Source organism: Tenrec ecaudatus, chromosome 4 (assembly GCF_050624435.1).
Source record: "Tenrec ecaudatus isolate mTenEca1 chromosome 4, mTenEca1.hap1, whole genome shotgun sequence".
Lineage (NCBI taxonomy): Eukaryota > Metazoa > Chordata > Mammalia > Afrosoricida > Tenrecidae > Tenrec > Tenrec ecaudatus.
This window is the reverse complement of record NC_134533.1, coordinates 144076714-144096648: the sequence shown is the minus strand read 5'-3', so window position 1 is coordinate 144096648 and position 19935 is coordinate 144076714. Positions and strand designations below refer to the sequence as shown.

General features: G+C 39.4%; 1 protein-coding gene across 3 annotated transcripts in view; it reads right to left on the bottom strand.

The window, feature by feature from the left end:
* STAG1 (STAG1 cohesin complex component) overlaps positions 1–19935 on the bottom strand; it is a 390900-nt gene that overhangs the window by 305451 nt on the left and 65514 nt on the right. The gene's annotated exons all lie outside the window — the stretch shown is intronic.

Genomic DNA, 19935 nt, shown 5'->3' with positions numbered 1-19935 from the left:
GATTACGGCAAAACCTTTACTGATTAGAACCTGTAGAATATAAGTCACTCTGTACAACTGACTGTGGGCAACATGTTTTGCTTAGCTTTTGGGGGCCTAAAATGCTTAAGCTTATTGCATAGAATACCAAAAAATTTCCTTACTTCACTGCTCAGAGCTACACCTTCTGTAATTCCAAGAAGCTATAAAGAGTATCTTATGGGGGAATGGGGTTTCTAATTTATTTTCTTTATATCACCTCTCCCATGCATGCCCTAATCTAGGTAAAATGATGAGTCTTTCTTTTCAGCCCCATTTGCTTCTGCTCATACCTGTACTTCTCCAAGCCACTACCCTACTCTTGCTTGATAGAATTCTTGATAACTTAACATTTCACATATTGTTTTGTCCATTTATACTATCTCAAACAAGAAGGTATCCTTCCCTCTTGTTCTTACTCCATCACACCCCACCCCCACCCGATATATTATCATCTATTAGCTCCAAACTTACAACATAATCAAGTACCCCTCTCTATCATGGTTTTTAATCAGAACAGGTATCACTGAGTGAGTGACCTGGGCTCCAGAAATAGTCTCTCCCTCTGCCCCAAAGTCTTGCCATCATGATACAAAGTTAAAATGTGATAAAGCCTACAGATATGTTAGACAGTAAAGGGGTTGATAGTGATAACATTTGATGACTCCAAAACCTTTCAGATTCTAATCTTACTACTGCTTCCTAAAAGTCCCTAGTTCAGGTGGGTATGGTACATCGGATAAGAGAGGTACGCTGTATTTTGTCAAAAGCTGGCACACTGAGATGGCTACATTAACAGGTACATTGTCATGGTGGCAAAACCAGTCCCTCATTTGCCACAAATCAAGCCTTTTGTCGCACACTGTTATACAATCTTTTCAGAACTTCTAAGTTGAAAGCTTGATTAACAGGCTAACCTGGTGGAATAAAGTCCAAATGCACTATGAGTCAACATTTTCGTACATTTGGGAAGTTGACAGATGTCCAGAACAAGGTTTGTGATCAACAGACATTTCATCTTTTTTGAAATGAAAAAATGCCTCATACACTTGTGTTTTTCCCATAGCACTGACCTTCTAAGCTTTATTCAACATCACAACAGTTTCTGCAGCATTTTTCCCAAGCAGCAAACAAAATTTCAGTCACAAGGCTGTTCTCTTAAATCAGCCATCAAAAACAAACAAACAAACAAAAACCAAGCTTTAAGCAAACGCTTTTACAAAACAATTACCATGACCAGAGAGAACCTTCCCAGGTGACGCCACTCGGTGCAGTAACACAGAGCAAGCTGCTCTATGCTAGCCCAGCAGGACAAAATGTGTACTATGAAAGCTCTGCCCAGTGGAGCTTTTTTCCTTTTTTGGGGGGTTACCCCTTCATATCTGCCTAGGTGCAACACAGTAACGTGGGCCATGACATTCTAGAAAATGAGTTTATTTTCAACGTCTCAGCCTACAAAAGATAAATGGATTTAATTAAATGATACAATTATTTTTTCCTCAAAACTACAAACCTAGGCATGTCAAAAAGTTTGTGGGAAATTCCAACATGTTTTCCATTTTACAAGAACTTTTTGAAGTTCCCTCTTAGTCAGTCAATGAAATTACCTAGTCACTTATTATGAAATGAATTGGACTGTGGTTCAAACCCACCTGCTTCTCCAAGAGAGAAAGATGAGAATTACAGTCTTAGAAACCCTATGTGAGGTTGCTGATTCAGACATGACAGCAATGAGTTTATATGATTGTAATCCCATTTAGGAATCTAGGGTCTTAATGCTAATAAGACTCAACTCTAATGGGATGTGCCTTAAACTAATACTCTTTGATATATAAAGTGACCAAGAAGCCAGAAGGGAGAAGAGACCCAAATCACCAAACCCTCTGCCACCATTACACCACAATTCGCTCACAGTGAACCTATAGGGCAGGTCACAGCTGCTCCATAAGCTTGAGGCTTTAAATCTTTACAAAAGCAGCTTATCATATTTTTTTTTCCTCACTGGATGGTTCAAACCATGATCCTTTCACTTAACTATCAAGCACTTTAATTACTGTGCCACCAGGTATCCTCAGTGGTAGGACATGGAAGGCAGTACTTAGGAAAATGTATAGCCATGCCTATATATTCAAAAGAGAAAAGTTGAGTAAACTAATTCAAACTCTACCAAAAGGAAGGCAATAACAAGAACTGAGGAACCCTGGCACCTTAGTGGTTATGTGTTGGGCTGCGAACTGCATAGCCAGCAGTTTAAACCACCAGCAGCTCCTCTGGAGAAAGCCTGAGTTTTCTATTCCCCTGAAGAGGACATGATGTTTGGTAGAGTTGAAGGGTAAAGTTGGTAAAGCAAAAGAGAGGAAGACCTTCAAGGAGATGGATTGAAACCATGCCTGCAACAATAGGATAAAGCACAGAAACAATTGTGAAGATAGTGCAAGAGAAGGTAGTGTTTCATTCTATTGTGTATAACAGATGGGTCAAAACAGACTCAATAGCACCTAACAAGAAGAAAAAAGCTAGTCTCGGAAACGCACATTGGGGGTGGGGGGTACGATCACGACTCTGAGGAGTCGGAATAGACTCAATGGCAATGAGTTTGGTTTGATGGTGATGATTACTGAAAGAAACAAAAGCAATTCAAAGAAATCAGAAGTTAATTCTGTGGAAATATCACTAATATTTACAATCCATTAGCTGAACTAACAATGGAAAAAATTAAAATACAAATAACTAAAATCAGAAATATAGTAGGATTACTAGCAACCCAACAAAAATAAAAGTATGAGACAATTGTATGACAAACTAGATAAAAGATATAATAGTGCTATGTTTCTCAAAAATATGTGTTATAAATCTTAACCTCTTGAAAATGCTTTGTCTTTGCTATGTTAATGAAGAATACAGTAGGGTATATCTTTAATATCTGCAAATAAAGTTTAAACTACCAATAAGAGATGGGGAAATATTGTTATCAGGCATATAGAGATCTCCAGGAAACCAGAAAACAGAAACTGAAGACACAAGGACATTCTTCCACACCTGACACAGTTGTAAGGTGAAAATAAAATTTTTTTAAACCATCCACTTAAGAAGCACACCAACCTGTGAGATTGCGCGGTGTTGAAGGGATCAGGAAGCAGGCATCAAAGAAAAAAATCCTATCATTGTGAATGAGGGGAGTGCAGAGTGGGGATCCAAGACCCATCTGTAGGCAATAGGACATCCCCTTATGGAAGGGTCGACAGGAGAAAGCGAGCCTGTAAGGGTGCAGTGTAGCAATAATGAAACATACAATTTTCTTCCAGTTCCTAAATGCTTCCACCACCCCACCACCCACCTCCCACTATCATAATCTCAATCCCACTTTACAAATCTGGCTTGACCAAAGGATGTATACTGATACAGATAGGAACTGGGAGCACAGGGAATCCAGGACAGATGATCCCTTCAGAACCAGTGCTGAGAGTGAAGACACTGGAAAGGTAGAAGGAGAGTGGGGTAGAAAGGGGGAACAGATTACAGGGATCTACAGGTAACCTCCTCCCTGGGGGATGGACAACAAAAAACTGGGTGAAGGGAGACAGTGTAAGATATGACAAAATAATAATAATTTATAAATTATCAAGGGTTCATAAGGGAGGGAGAGAAGAGGGCGGGAGAAAATGAGGAGCTGTTATCAAGGGCTCAAGTAGAAAGCAAATGTTTTTAGAATGATGATGGCAACAAATGTACAAATGTGCTTGACACGATGGATGTACATATGGATTGTGATGAGTTGTACAAGCCTCCAATAAAATGTGTCTTTTTAAAATTCACTTTTGGCACGTCTGTAATAGCAGCACTAGATAATTATGACACATATATTCCTAGAAAACTGAAAAAAAAACTGGCTCAAGAGAAAAGTCTCAACAGACTCATAATAAATGAAGAGGTTGGCTCATTAGTCAAAAACCTCCAATATATAAATGTCAAAGACCAGATGGCTTCGCTACAAAATTCTATCAAATATCTAAAAGATTGGAACAAATTTTCCCCAAATTCTATCCTCAAAATTAAAGGTAACACTTCCTAGCGCATTTTATGTGGCCAACATTACCAGACACCGCAAGAGAAGATAACTACATACCAATACCCTTTATGACTACAAATTTGAAATTGCCAATAAATTATTGGCATTTAAAAGGAGATTGCATTTTTAAAGCAACAAAATTTTAAAGGATACTTGCACACTATGAACAAGTAAGATTTATCCTAGTAATCCAAGAGTGGTTCAAGCTAATAAAATCAACCAATGTAATACACCACATTAACAGAATAAAGAAAAATAAACACATCAACACCAATCAAATAAAAAGCATTTGGTAAAATCTAACATGCTGTCACAAGAAAAACATTAAACAAACTAAGAATAGAAAAGCAATTCCTCAACATGATGAAGGGCAATTAAGTTAAACCACCACCGCTTTTCAATCTTGTGCTAGAAGTTCTAGCCATAGAAATCAAACAAGAAAAAGAAATTAGAGATACAAAACTGGAAAGGAAGAGTTAAACTATTTCTGTTCTTATTTGACATGAATGTTTATATAGAAAAACATGAAGAACTCAAAAGGAAGGTATTGTTTTTGTTGTTGTTTAATGTTGAAGCACTAGAGTTAACCAATAAAGGAAAACTTACATTAAATTGCAAGTGACAGGACTCTGAGAACCCATAAGATTATTGAAAAAGTAAAAAGACTCAAACAACAAAACAAAATTAAAAACTCACTGCTATCAAGTTCATTCTTACTCATAGTGACCCTAACAGGACAGAGCAGAATTGTCTGTGGGTTTTCAAGGTTGGAAATCATTATGGGAGTTGAAAGCCTTTTTTTTGTTTATTAAACCCCAGAGCGGCTTGTTAGTTTCTAACTGTTAAATTTGCTGTTAGCAAACCAATGTGTAACCAATTAAGTCATCAGAGGTTCTACGCAAAGCATTGCCCAGGGAAATATGAACTACTACTTCCCAATTTAAAATAATATTATTATAACCATACCCAAAGTCTCAACAAAATAAAAACAGGCTAATGACCTACAGAGCCATGGCTTTTAGAATTACATGGTACCCAGTTACCATTATAGACTTTTCCAATGAGGTATAGAAGAACCTGAAGAAAATGGGAGAAAAATATGAACCAAAAAACTCAGGTTCTTAAAATATCCAGATATATTGTACTGCTTAAGACCTGTTATGGACAACCTAGGATAATTGCTGAGATACTCTTTTAAACTAAAATTACCTGAGGCACACACCCCCACCAAGTCACCTTTAATGAAACGAAGTTAACACAACAAATAAAAGACAGGTAAGATGTTGCATTAAAAGAACCAGCTATGTTTTTTTTATTTCATATATGAAACTAAAAAATCAACAATTACTCTAAAATACACATGAAGAGATAAAGGGGCAGAGGAAAGAGAGTACTGAAAATGGAACAAAGAATATGAACACCCTGAGAAAGATGTAACTAATGCCACTGAACAATCTATGTAGAAATTTTATAAAAAGTCCTTGGGGGCGGGGGGAGAATAGAAAGACAGTGGAATTCCCCCACAAACTTTTTGAAGCTGACTTTGTTGTAAGGTAGGCTACATTGAGTAGACTCCAATCCACAGAGAAGCTATGCACAACAAAAGGAAACCCTACAGAATCCTCATGCTGCTCCTATGCCTGAGCTCATAGCTCATTGATGAGGCCACTGTGACAACGCATCACTCACCAATGGCCTTCTTCCTTTATGCCGCCCCTCTACTTTACCAAACTGCATGCCGTTCTACAGGTATTGGTCTCTCCTGACAATATGTCCAAAGTATGTAACACAAAGTTTGTCAGTTTGTCACACTGTGATGGCTTGCGTGCTGGCTGTTAAGATGCTGGAAACTATGTCATTGGTATTTCAAATGTGAGCAGGGTCACCCAAAGTGAACAGGTTTCAAACAGACAACAAAGACTCAGATCCCCTCTTTGGAGGAAGAAGTCACTGAAAAGCTTATGCATACTTTTTTCAAGCGACTTTTCATTTATGATCCTCCACTACCACCACCACAAAAAAAGCTGCTAATATTTGCTGATGATGATTGTGTACAACAAAAAACCTAATGGGATTTAGTTCCTTATTCTGGAGGCTTAGGTTTAGTTTCATTAAACATGAGGCTTTCTACTCAACTATAAAGTTATACTATAACTGTTATGGCCTCAGAAATCCATAGAAGGGGTTCTACCCTGTCCCACAGTCACTAACAGATGGAAGCAACTCTATGGCACTGAGTTTGGTTTCCTAAGCTTAACTTAATAATGGAGGAAAAGTTCAGAAAGAAAGGGGAAAATCATTGCACAACTTGAGGAATGTAAGCTATGTCACTAAGATGTACACGTAGAAATGTTTTAATTAGTGTATATTTTGTTGTATATAAGTTTATGCCCAACAATCAACCAAAAAAATTAAGTGTAGAATGAATAACAGAATTGTAGGTGTAAAGATACATTAGATGGTGTAAGATAAAGCAATAATAATATATTAAGGGTTCATAGGGTGGTAGAGTGGAGGAGGGAGGTGATATATGGGAGGTGATATTAAAAAGCTCAAGCAGAAATAAAATGCTTAGATAAAGATGGTGGCAGCAATTGAACAATTATGCTTGATCTAATTGAATTATGAATTGTTACAATATCTGTAAGAGCTCCTACTAAAATTATTTTTTAAGTAAGTGTAAATGGGCAAAAGACTTCAACAGAAGTTTGACAAGGGCAGAAATCCGAGTGCCAATAAACATGAGAAAATGTTCCAGATCATTAACCATAAGGGAAATGCAATTTAAAACAACTATGAGACACCACGTATCACCCTCAAAGCCCAATTCAAAATATCAGAAAGGAACAAGTGCTGAAGAGGGTGTGGTAAGATAGACAACCTCATCTACTGCTTGTGGCCCTGTAGGTCCATGCAGCCACTATGGAAATCAATCTGGCGATAACTAAAACAAATGGAAATATAATTAATATCCAGCAATCCCACTACTAGACATATGCCCAGAAGAAGTAAGAAGCAGACCAGAACCAAACAGCTGCGTTCCAATGTTCCGCAGTTCAAAAATCGAAAATACCGGGAAACAATCTAAATCTTCATCAACTGATGAATGCATTAAAAAACTCTGTTGTAAGCCTGTGGGATCACAGTTTCAAACGGATCAGGTATCAGCCAACAAAGGACAAAAAATCATATCATTGTGAATGAGGAGGAGTATAGAGAGGGGACCCAAAACCCATCTGTAGGCAACACGACATCCCCTTATAGAAGGCTCGCGGGAAGGAGACAGCCAATTAGGGTGCAGTGTAGCAACAATGAAGCATACAACTTTCCTCCAGTTCTTAAATGCTTGCTGCCACCCCACTCTGCCCCCCCACTATCATGATCCCAAATCTACCTTACAAATCTGGTTACACCAGAGGATCTACACTGGTACAGATAGGAACTGGGAGCACAGGGAATCCAGGACAGAAGATCGCTTTAAGGGAATTCATATAGAAGCCAAGTAAAAAGGAGAAGCAAAAAGAGGAGAAGAAAATTAAAATAAGACGGATGGGGACAAGGGCACCAATACAACCACAGGGAATGTATTGTGTATGTCTCCACAGGAAAGGGAGAGAGATACCAGACCCCATCGCAGAGCACGAAGCCTTGAGGACAATACACTGGCATAGAACAACAAACAAAGAAGACAACGGGGCTGGGTCCAAGCCAAGCTATGTTGAGACCTTCCCCAGAAGAAGACAAAACAGAGGGCAGCACTTAAGATATATATAGTGAGAGAAAAAAAAAGATATATATAGAGAGGGAAAGAGGTGGGAGAGATTGAGAGAGAGTGTGTGTGTGTACCAATGCAAGAGAGTGCAACAGGGCAACAAGAGGAGCAAAGTAATCAAATCCCCAAGGATCCTGAAAATAGACTTCTGACTTGGGGGACAGAACTTCACACGTCAGCAGACGTGATAGGAAATCATACATAACGGTCAGAAAACTGACCTAGAACAAGCTATTTTTTTTCTTGTTTTATTTGGGTTTTTCTTTTTTACTCTCGTCTACCTTTATAAGATAGGCAGGACAAGCAATCCTGAAAAGCAATCAACTAGACCAGAGGTTGGGGGTGGGGTAGGGGGAGGGGTGGACCTAGAAGAGGAAGGGGCTGAGAAGGGGGAGTTGGGAGATAACAAACTCAGAGATAAAGGAACAATAGATCTAAAATTGGAAATATGGGGAAGATGGCAATGGAGTAACATACACCAGAGTGACTCCGCAGAAATCAGCCCAGGAGAGTTACTAAGGGAGAAATTCAACACTGCCAGTTCACAGGAGGAGCATAATAAAGACAAGTAGGTCCACAAGTTTTTGAGGAGCTTGGGGCTTTTGGCTTACTGCAGTGGAAGCTGGCTAGGGTTTGACCTTAGCCATGCAACTGCCTTGGCTCTGGCTGGGACCATTTGGAGCGGGGGCAGGGGCTTAATCTAAACACAGCCACAGCTTGCTGACACCTTGTTTGTCTCTTCACTGTTGTCTCAAGCTCCACTGCCAACCTCCAGACCACGCCCCTTAGCCCAGGGCATTTACACTTGCCCCCCACATAGTTAGGTGAGCTCCACCCTGTGCAGCATAGCCTGAGGCTGGGGAAAGCCCGGGCAATCTCCACTGGGGATATACTCTGCCCGATCGTGCCTGTGTGGCTTGGGAAGCTCCTATTTTTCCTCTGTTGCCCCACCTGACTGAGGGACCTTCCTCCCACCTACCTTAGTGCCTCACATGGCCTAAGGCAGCTCAGCCAAGACTCACCAATGTTCTAAGCTACTGCAGGAACCTTTGCCCAACCTCCGTAGTGATCTACCTGTCCAGGGCAATTCCACCTATGCAGAACACACTAATAAGAAAGGAAGGTAGGAAAACACCCAACACAAAAGATATAAGACAACATCACAGAGCCAACAGATGGAAAGGCTGAGACTAGCAGACTGGCATAGAAAACACAACCCATCAATCTGCTTCCTACAGGAGACACATCTCAAGGCTACGGACTAAAATAGGCAGATAATCAAAGGCTGGAGAAAGGCATACCAAGAAAATAGTAATTCAAAAACCAAGGGGTTAGAATCCGAATCTCAGATGAAATTGACCTCAAAGTGAAAACCATAAATAGAGATAAGGAGGGACACTATATAATGGTCAAGGGAACAGTAGACAAAGAACCACCATGCATTATATTATACAATTGATGTATGTATATGTACGGATTGTGATAAGAGTTGTATGAGCCCCTAATAAAATGTTTTTTAAAAAAGATACTCCCCAATGAGAGATCCACAGAATACGTCAACCAAACACTCCAAAAGATAAAAAAAGAAATCACAATCTTAATTATAATGGGTGACTTCAATACATCGTTCTTTGAGAAAGGTAGATCATAGGGAAAGAAACTCAACAAGGAGGCTAGAGATCTAAACACTACAATTAGACCACTGGATCTGAAAAATAGTTACAGAACTTTTTACCCAAATATTTTAAAAAATCAAATTCTTTTCAAGCCTGCATGGCACATATTTGAAGATAGACCACATGTTGGGCATAAGACGAATCTACCTAAATTTAAGCACATTGATATCATACAGAACTCTCTCTCTCTCATGACCACTGTGCCATAAGACTGGAAATGAACAAAAACAAGATAAGAGATGAAATAAGGAAATTACTAGAACCCAACAAGAATGAGAACACGACATACCAAACCTTATGGGATACAGCATAGGGAGTTATCAGAGAAAGTTTCAAAGCAATACATGCACACCAGATAAAGGAAGAGACTTATGATTGATATGCTAGCACAAAATTTACAATAACTAGAGCAGAGTCGGCAGTACAATCCCACTAATAGCAAGAGAAAAGAAATAATAAAAATCAGGGCTGAGATTCAGGAGAGGAAAAATAAGAAAACTGGAAAAAATTAATGCTGCGAACAGTTGGTTCTTTGAAAGTATAAACAGAAACACAAGACCGCTGGCAAACCTAACCCAAGAAAGGAGAAATAAATTTCAATAGCAACAATGAGGGATGAAAGGGGACATTATAATAGACACTAATGAAATCAAAAGGATAATTATACAGTACTATCAAGAATTCGTTTTGGAATTCATTCATGAATTTAGAAGACATGGACAAATTCTTGGAAAAACAATCCCTCCCTAGACTATCCCCAAAGGACGTCAAGAATCTCAACAGACCCACAGCAAGAGAAGGAATAGACAAGGTTACCAAGAGCTTACCAACTAAAAAATCCCCTGAACCAGATGGTGTCACAAGAAAATTCTACCAAGCATTTAGGGAAAGACTAACACCAATCCTACACAAACTCATCCAGAACATAGAAAAAGATGGAAAACTCCCAAAACTCCTTCTATGAAGCTAGTATAACTCCGATACCTAAACCGGGCAAGGATCCCCCAACAATCGAGAACTCCAGACCAATATCCCTAATGAACATGGATGCAAAAAATCAGTAACAAAATACTGGCCAATAAAATACAAAGTATATAAAACAAATAATTCACCATGACCAACTGGGATTCATACCAGGGATGCAGGGATGGTTCAATTAACGAAAAACCATTAGAATCGTTAGCACACTGACATGAAAAACTATTAAGAACAACTCAATAACAGCGATAGATGCAGAAAAAGCATTCAACAACATCCAACACCAATTCCTGTTTAAGACACTTGAGAAGATAGGAATGGAAGGAAAGTTCCTCAATACAATACAAGCTATATATGAAAAACCAACAGCCAACGTGGTAGTCAATGGAGAAAAGACTAACACAATCCCACTGAAAAATGGGGCCAAAGATGTCCCTTGTCCCCGCTCTTATTTATTATCATGCTAGAGGTTTTAGCTAACATCATAGGGCAGAGAAAAGACATCAAAAGTATTCATCGGGGGAAGGAAGAGGTGAAAGTATCGTTATTTGCAGATGACAAGATTTTATATGTGGAAAATTCCAAAAGCTCCAAAGGGGGACTACTACAAAGGGGGAAGCAATAGAGGAGTTTGGCATGGGGGCAGGATAAAAGTTCAATAAACAGAAGTCCATCAGACTGCTATACACATCGGGTAAGACCACAGAAGAGATCAAAAGGGTGCTACCCTTCACAATAGCCAAACAAAAGTTGAAATATCTAGAGATATACCTGACTAAAAGAAAAAAAGATCTATATGAGGAAAATTACAGAACACAATTATAAGAAACCCAGAGTGACCTAAACAATAGAAGAATATCCCATGTTCGTGGACTGGAAGACTCAAAATAGTAAAGATGTCAGTTCTGCCCAAGGCACTATATATAAGTTTAATGCAATCCCGATACAATTACCTTCATCTTTCTTCAAAGAAATGGAAAAACTGATTACCAACTTAATATGGAGAGGGAAGAAGCTCCAAATTAGCAGAGAACTCAAGTAGAAGGACATAGTGGGAGGGCTTACTTTACCTGACTTTAACACATACTCCACACCCACAGTTGTTAAAACTGCATGTTTTTGGTACAATGACAGATACTCAGACCAATGGAAAAAGAACTGAAAACCCAGAAATAAAATCATCTGCAAAGACAACTGATATTTGATAAGGGCCCAAAAGTATCTAATGGGAAGCAGATGCCGTCTTTAACAAGTGGTGCTAGAAAAAATGGGTATCTACCAGCAGAAAAATGAAACAAGACCCTTATCTCACTAAATGCACAAGAATAAACTCAAGGTTGATCACAAATCTTAAAGTTAAACCCCAAACTATTAGGGCCACCAGAGGGAATTGGGACCAACTAGAGAATGTACAACATATACTTGTGTATAAGCCGAGTTTTTCAGCACAAAAAATGTGCTGGAAAACTGGGGTTTGGCTTATACATGGGTCAGTGATACCCCAGCGAGCTGTAACATCTCGCTTTCTCCCCTAACCCCCCCTCCCTCCCCGTAATGGGACGAGCACCCGCCATCTCTCGGGTGACTGTCTGTCTCTCCATTGTTCATTCAAAGCCCCGCTGATACTGCAGGGCTTTAAATGTATGTTTGTTTACTCACATCTAACCAATCAGAGCCATTCTATGACGTGAATGGCAGTCAAGACTGCTGAAAATGACAGCAGTGATGGTGATGACCCCACACCAGCTGAAGCTCTGCATCTGGATACAGATGATGATGAGAAATCCAGTTTTAAAGGATTTTAACTCTACATTTTAGCTTGGTTGCTGATTGAGCTCAGGGAATAAATAGTACTCTTAAGGTATCATTGTTGATACCTTATTGTTTTTGTTGAACCTATTTTCCACTTACTGTGCTGGTTTATGGATATTAAATGACGTGTCCTTATATTTATGTTTTTTATTTAAAATAAATATTTAAATACATTACCCACTGATGTCTCAATTTTTAGTAATTTTATTTTCATTTGTTTTGATTATTGAAACACACCAATAGCTTCTGCATTTTCCACCCTAGGCTTATACTCGAGTCAATAGGTTTTTCTGGTTTCCCAGGTAAATAATTAGGTGCCTCAGCTTATACTCGGGTCAGCTTATATTCGAGTATAAATGGTAGGAATAGAGAATACATAGATTCTCAGAAATAGGGAAGGATACAAACAGAGGGGGTTCAAATTGACAAATGGGATATACTGAAGAAGAATTCACCAAGAGACTAATAAGAAAGTCCATGGACTGGGAAAACATCTTTAGTAATGACACATCAGACAAACAACATGAGACACCACAATGAGATACCACCTCACACCCTCAAAGATAGCCCAATTCAAAAAGTCAGAAAGCAACAAGTGTTGGATGCGCTGTGGTGAGATAGGACCTCTCATCCACTGCTGGTGGACCTGTAAGGTATGTACAGCCACTATAGAAATTGATTTGGCGACTTCTAAAATGGATGGATATGGAGCTACCATACAACCCAGCAATCCTCCTACTGGGCATATACTCAAAAGAGGCATTAAAAAAAACACAGCTAGACATCTGTGCTCCAATGTTCATTGTGGCACAATTCACAATTGCAACAAGTTAGAAACAACTCAAGTTTCCGTCAACAGAGAAATGGATTAAAAAACTGTGGTACATACACACAATAGAGTACTATGTATAGCTAAAAAGAAATGATGAACGCATGAAGTATATTGCCACATGGGAAGAACTGGAAGAAATTATGCTAAGTGAAGTAAGCCAAGCACAAAAGGACAAGTACAACATGAGTCCACTGAGATAAGTTTATAAAAAAGAAAAGAAAAAGACAAAAGGGGCACAGGGAAAAACTACTGTATACGCTCTACAGGCGAGGTCCAGGTAGTATGGCAGGGACCAGACCAAATCCAGGGGTGCATGTGGTAGCCAACCATAAAAAGGAGGTGGGGGGGGGAAATGGATGGCGGGGAAATAGGGCACTAACCCACACAAGGGGAAGGTATTGTTTGTGCCTCCACAGGGAAAGAAGGACCAGACTTAAATCCAGTGTTCCAGGATGTGATTGCAGCGAACTGGGATGGAGAGGGGAGACAGTGAAACAGAAACTGCAGCTAGGAGAGAGGGACATATCTGATCAGAGCAAAAGGGAGCAAAGAAGGAGGAGGAAGAGAGAGTGGAGCACATCCTGGCCGACAAGGCATGGAGGTGGGCCAGGGATGATGATGATATCCCCGCTCCAAACAGTCAATGCACAGAGGGGACCATATGCCTGATCCCACCATGAGAGAAGACATCCCTTGCTGACCCATGGCCCTACAGGAGACAACCCTGGAGAATCGGTGTCGGGACTGGGCCAGACTGACCCTGCAACACCAAGGCAAAACACTAAAGGCGTGTGGCAGAGCATTGGGGGAGCTGAGCAGAGAACTCCCAATGGAGTGCAAAGGATAGGCTCGGGGGCTAGAGTGTGGCACATCATCGGACTTGACTGGAAGACATGCCTAGAGGTCAAAAATCAATCAGACCTTGATCTATTTACAGGTTTTTCTTTCTTTGTAAATTTTTTAAATTATTCTTTTATGGGTAATTGGTTTTCTTTTATGTTGTCATCATTGTGTTCTCCTTTGTTGCTTTGTCTTGCTATGCCCTATTTTTGGGGTGCATATAATTATCTCTGCAGATCTCCCAAGCTAAGATAGGCTACATGAAGTCTAGAGGAGAAAACAATGGGACTGATGGCTCTGGGGGAACATGGGAGAAGGGTGGATGAGGGTAAGGAGGTGGTGTTGACCAACCCAGGGACTAGGGAGCAACTAGTGGTCCAAAATTGGTGGCAAGGAGGGTGTGAGAGACCTGGGTAAGGATGCATCAAGGGCAATGTAACCAAGAGAAATTACTGAAATCCAAATGAAGACTGAGTATGATGGTGGGACAAGAGTAAAATAAAAGGAAACAGAGGAAAGAACTAGGAGGCAAAGAGTATTCTTAGAGGTGTAAATACAGGCATGTACATATGTAAATATATTTATATAGGATGGTGGGGAAATAGATCTATGTGCATGTATTTATAGGTTTAGTATTTAGGCAGCAGATGGACAATGGACCTCCACTCAAGTACTTAATGCAAGAACACTTTGTTCTATTAAATTAGCATTCAATGATGCACACTTTCCTGACACGTTTACTGAAGACAAATGTGTGCATAAGCAAATGTGGTGAAGAAAGCTGATGGTGCCCCGCTATCAAAAGATATAGAGTCGGGGGTCTTAAAAGGCTTGAAGATAAACAAGCAGCCATCTAGCTCAGAAGCATCAACACACATATGGAAGCAGCACACCAGCCTGTGTGACCACGAGGTACAGAAGGGACCAGATTATCAGGCATCAAAGAAGAAAAAAACTTATCACTGTAAATGAGGATGAGTGCAGAGTGGAGACACAAAGCCCATCTTTAGGCAACTGGACACCCCCCTCCCTTACTGAAGGGTCGCGGGGAGAAGACCAGCCAGTCAGGTTACAGTGTAGCAATGATAAAACATACAACTTTCCTCTAGTTCTTAAATGCTTCCTCCCCTACTATCATGATCCCAATTATCCCAATTCTACCTTACAAATCTGGCTAGACCAGAGGATGTACATTGGTACAGAGAGGAACTGGAAACACGGGGAATCCAGGACAGATGACCCCTTCAGGACCAGTGCTTAGAGTGGTGATACCTGGAGGATGGAGGGAAGGTGGGGTAGAAAAGGGGAAACCGATTATAAGTATCTATACAACCTCCTCCCTGGGGGATGGACAACAGAAAAGTGGGTAAAGGGAGACTTTGGACAGTGTAAGATGACAAAATAATAATAATTGATATATTATCAAGGGTTCATGAGGGAGGAGGGAGCAGGGAGTGAGAGGAAAAATGAGAAACCAATATTAAGGGCTCAAGCAGAAAGCTAATGTTTTGAGAATGATAATAGCAACAAATGTACAAGTGTGCTTGACACAATGAATGTATGTATGATGATGATTTTTACCTCTAATAAAATTATTTAAAAAGAGAGAGAGAGAGATCTAAAATGGATGGTGAGGAGGGCATATAATGGCTGGTGCGATTTAATCAAGTGCAATGTATCTGAAAGGAATTACTGAGCTTAATTAAGGTGAACATGATAGTGGGATGGGAGGAAGGTGAAAGAAAATAGAGGATATAGGAGGCAAAAATTATTTATAGAGAAATAACTGTAGGCATGTATATATGTAAATATACTAATTTATAATGAAAGGGATAGAGACCAATGTGCACATATTTGTTTGTTAAGTATTAAGATAGCAGATGAGCCTTAGACATCTACTCAAGGCCTTCCTTAACACAGAACACTTTGTTCTAATAACCTGGCACTCTTTGCTACTCACCTACCTGACATGCTCGCTGAAGACAAAATGGGTGCATAAGCAAAAGTGGTGAAGAAAGTGGAAGGTGCCCAGCTATCAAAAGATATAGTATCTGAGGTATTAAAGGCTTTAAGTTAAACAAGCACACATTCATCAGGGAAACAAGCCCACATGGAAGAACCACACCAGCCTGAGTGATCATAGGTGCAGATGGACTCAAGTATCAGGTATCAAAAGATACAAAACAAACAACTATATTGATGCCAACAAGGTAGTTTGGAGTGGAGACCCAAAACCCATCTGTAGATAATTGGATATCCCCCCACAAGGGTTATAAGGAAGGGATGATTCAACCAAGGTGCAGTATAGCACTGACGAAACACACATCACATTCCTCTAGTTCCTGAATGTCCTGCCTAAAAACAAAAAATAAGTGTAAAGAAGTAAGTATATGATGCAATAAGAAATTTAATACCAAAAACCTGAAGAGGCAACCTACAAAATGAGAGAAAATACTTGGTTTCCAACTATTTGATAAGGGTTTAGTATCTAGATATTTTAAAAATTAATAAGACAACTCAAAGGACTTAAATTTGGCCAAAGGACTTGAATAAAAACTTCTTTAAAGAGGGTATATATAAAAATGGCCAAGTAGCACATGGATAGATCCTCAACAAGAGTAGTCATTGTTGTCTGTTGTCAAATCAAATAAGAATTATCCCTATATACCAGAGTAGAATGTCCCCTACTGGGCTTTCTACACTATAATTTTCATGGGATCAGATCATTAGGACTTTTCTTATTCAGGGCACCTGCTGGGTTCAAACTACTGATCTTTTGATTAGCAAGCTGAGCGCTTAGTCACTATTCTACCAGCATAAGCATTTAAAAAAAGAAAAGATTAAAAAAATCCCATCATCATCTAATCAAGTACAAACTGTAATGAGTACCATTTTACTCTTACTACTGCTGCTATAACCTGCAGTAACAATGGCAGAAAAGTATTATCTGAACTATCTGACTTGACATGGAAGGAGGAGAATCAAAGTCAACAATACCCTAAAACTGATTCCTATGAGGAGCACCTCTACTCAGAAATCTCTCTCGGGTCTGTGGCCTCTCATTCATGTAGACCTCAGGGCTTCTGCCCTGTCTAGCTATGTGTTACAAATCTCCTTTAGTGTTATCAATAAATGTCCAAATGGCACAAGCCAAAACCAAAAGGTGCACATCTCTAGCTTGTGAGCCAGCAAACATAGGTTCCCCAATTAATAAATAGTCTGGATGTACCCCACTCCACAAGCAAACAAAGGCACTTAGTTGGTTCCCATGGGCTAGGAAGTTCTCATGTTCTTAGTGCTGCTGCCACTGCAACTCTGGTGTCACAGCTCTGTCTCCTAGATCAAGGAAGTTCAATATGCAGGGAGCTTGGAGTTCAAAGAGCATACTTGATTCCTTGTTTTTCATTCCTGACTATCATGAGGTCCTCCTCTTACTTCAGAGAAGGTAACATAGCGGTTATGTGTTGGACTGCAATCTGTGAGAGCAGCAGTTTGAAACCGCCAGCTGCTCTGCAAAAGAAAGAGAGGGTTTTCTACTCTGTAAACAGAAGTCTTGGAAACTCACAAGGGAGTTCTATTCTGTCCTTTAGGATAGCTATGAGTCAAATTGACTCTATGGCAGTGAGTTTGCTGTTTTTTACATCGGAAAATTGACCAATCCCCTTGTTAAGATTACCAACTTTTTACAATCACAATTAACCTTATTAACAATCACTCATAACAGAATCTTATTATCAGCATCTTCTCGGACATTATCTTACCAGGCTTCATCAGGAAATGCATCCAATTTGCATGGTCCTACCCAGTTTTTTGGTGCGAGTTACAAAGACGATGGCTAGAAGAGCCGTATCAAATAAAGCAGCCCACCAATGCTGTCAGAGTCAACTCCAGCTCATAGCATGATATGTACAATAGAATGAAATGTTAGCCAATCCTGTGTCATCCTCACAATCAACAAATACTTCAGTCCATCATTACAACTACTGTGCCACTTCATCTCAATGAGGTTCTACACTACCATGGTTGGCCAGCTACTTCACCAAACAAGATGTCATCCCTCCAGTGATAGATGGCATGTCCGGAATAAAGAACTTAAAACTGCTAAGAGTCATGAAGTTTTTGTTGGTTAATTTTCAGAAATACCTAGACTGTTTTTTCCAAAACTGTCTCAGTCCACAAGCTACACTGAAACCTGTACACCCTAGTTGGTCCTTTGGTCCTGCTTATGTGTGATATGCCACTGGCAAAGCTTCCAGTAAGATTGCAACACAGTAAGAAATTGACAGGCAGGTATGGGCATTCCTACCAGATTAAGTATTTTTTTTAATTAAACACAGGATGGGGGCAGAGGGCGGGGGGAGATAGCCACCAAATAACAAGTACAGGAAGGTCTCAGCAACTATCAGCTCTCTTCTTCCTTGTTAAATATATTTCCATGAAATATATAATTCTGGTTACCACTCTTAAAATTCATTTTCCGAAAGTCTAAAAAAATCTGTTGACCTACTTTTATTTTATTATCGCTTCTTCCCTGCCTCTCATTTTCCCCATGTGCCAATTTCTTCCCTTTCCTCCACTTCATCACTGAATGTTTTCCACCTCTTTATTAGCCTTTTCCCTGTGACTACAAAGAGCCGACTACTACTATAGGACCCAGCAGCTCACATACCACTCACTAATAGTTGCATTATGATGCTAGGAAACAGCAGTCAACCACAGGGGGGGGGGGGGATCCAAAATTACCCGAACCCAATAGATTACTATGGAAAAGAGGTCCTGGAGCTACCAAAAACAGAATTCTTAAGAATGATGTCTAGGTCCCTTCAGGAAATATCAGGAACACTCATGAGAACTAAAGAAACTGAAAAACTAAACCAAAAGGAATTCCAATGGTAAACAATGATAAGAGAAACAACCAATCAAGAAAGCAACAGAAAACAAAGAAAGTCTAATGATGCTATGGAACATTATCGAGAGAAACAACCTAGGTATACATCCCTCCAGATCCCACAGCAAGAAGTAAAACAAACTACAGAGAAAATAGTTCAAGAGATCATGTAAGAAAATTTCCCCAATATCACAAAGGGAGAAAATAAGTATTGAAGAAGTTCAGAAAACCCCAAATAGGATAGACTGCAAATGAAAATGAAAATATTACATCATTATCCTAGCCAAACTCTCCAATTTCCAGGAAAAGGGCAGAATCCTAACAAGCAGCTAGAGGAAAAAGAAGAGAACAAACAAGTACACAAAACCCAATAAAAATAAACCTAGTCTTGTCAGAAGCTATGAAGCAAAAAAGACAATGGAGTGACATAAAATTCTGGACCCCAAAAATTACAAACCAAGAATCCTACATTTAACAAAATTATCCCTCAAATACAAAGGAGAAATAAACCTATTTTCAAATAAGGAAAGGCTCCTGTAGAGTAGGTAATGGGTAGGAACCACCAATTTGTAGTTAGCAGTCCAATGCTTAACCCACTCTGCCACCAGGATTCCTTAAAATTGCAGGTACAAGGTAAGACAATGCCTGAGACATTTATTTGTAATAGCAATAACAAATGAGAAAATTAAATTAAATTAGAAAACGAAAAATATTTCCAGTCATTCCCCTGAAGAGACTAAATCATCCTGGGTTTTAAGAACTAGTGATCTAAATAAGGATTCCTATGAAGAAAAAAATTAATTGCATTACATTGAAAGTTCTGATCAGAGGTTGCCCTTTTCATGCTCTTGGATGAGGAAATTTAAATGTTATCAATTCAATACAAAGACTATTCAAAAGTTGCTTTTCTACTTTTCAAAAAACTACATATTCACTAGTCACTGACATAAGTTGCAAAGATGAAGTTATGTAAAAATCAGCAATACAATTCAGTTTTGTGAAAATGAAGGATGACTATAACAGTTACAAAATAGATTATGACCAAATCAT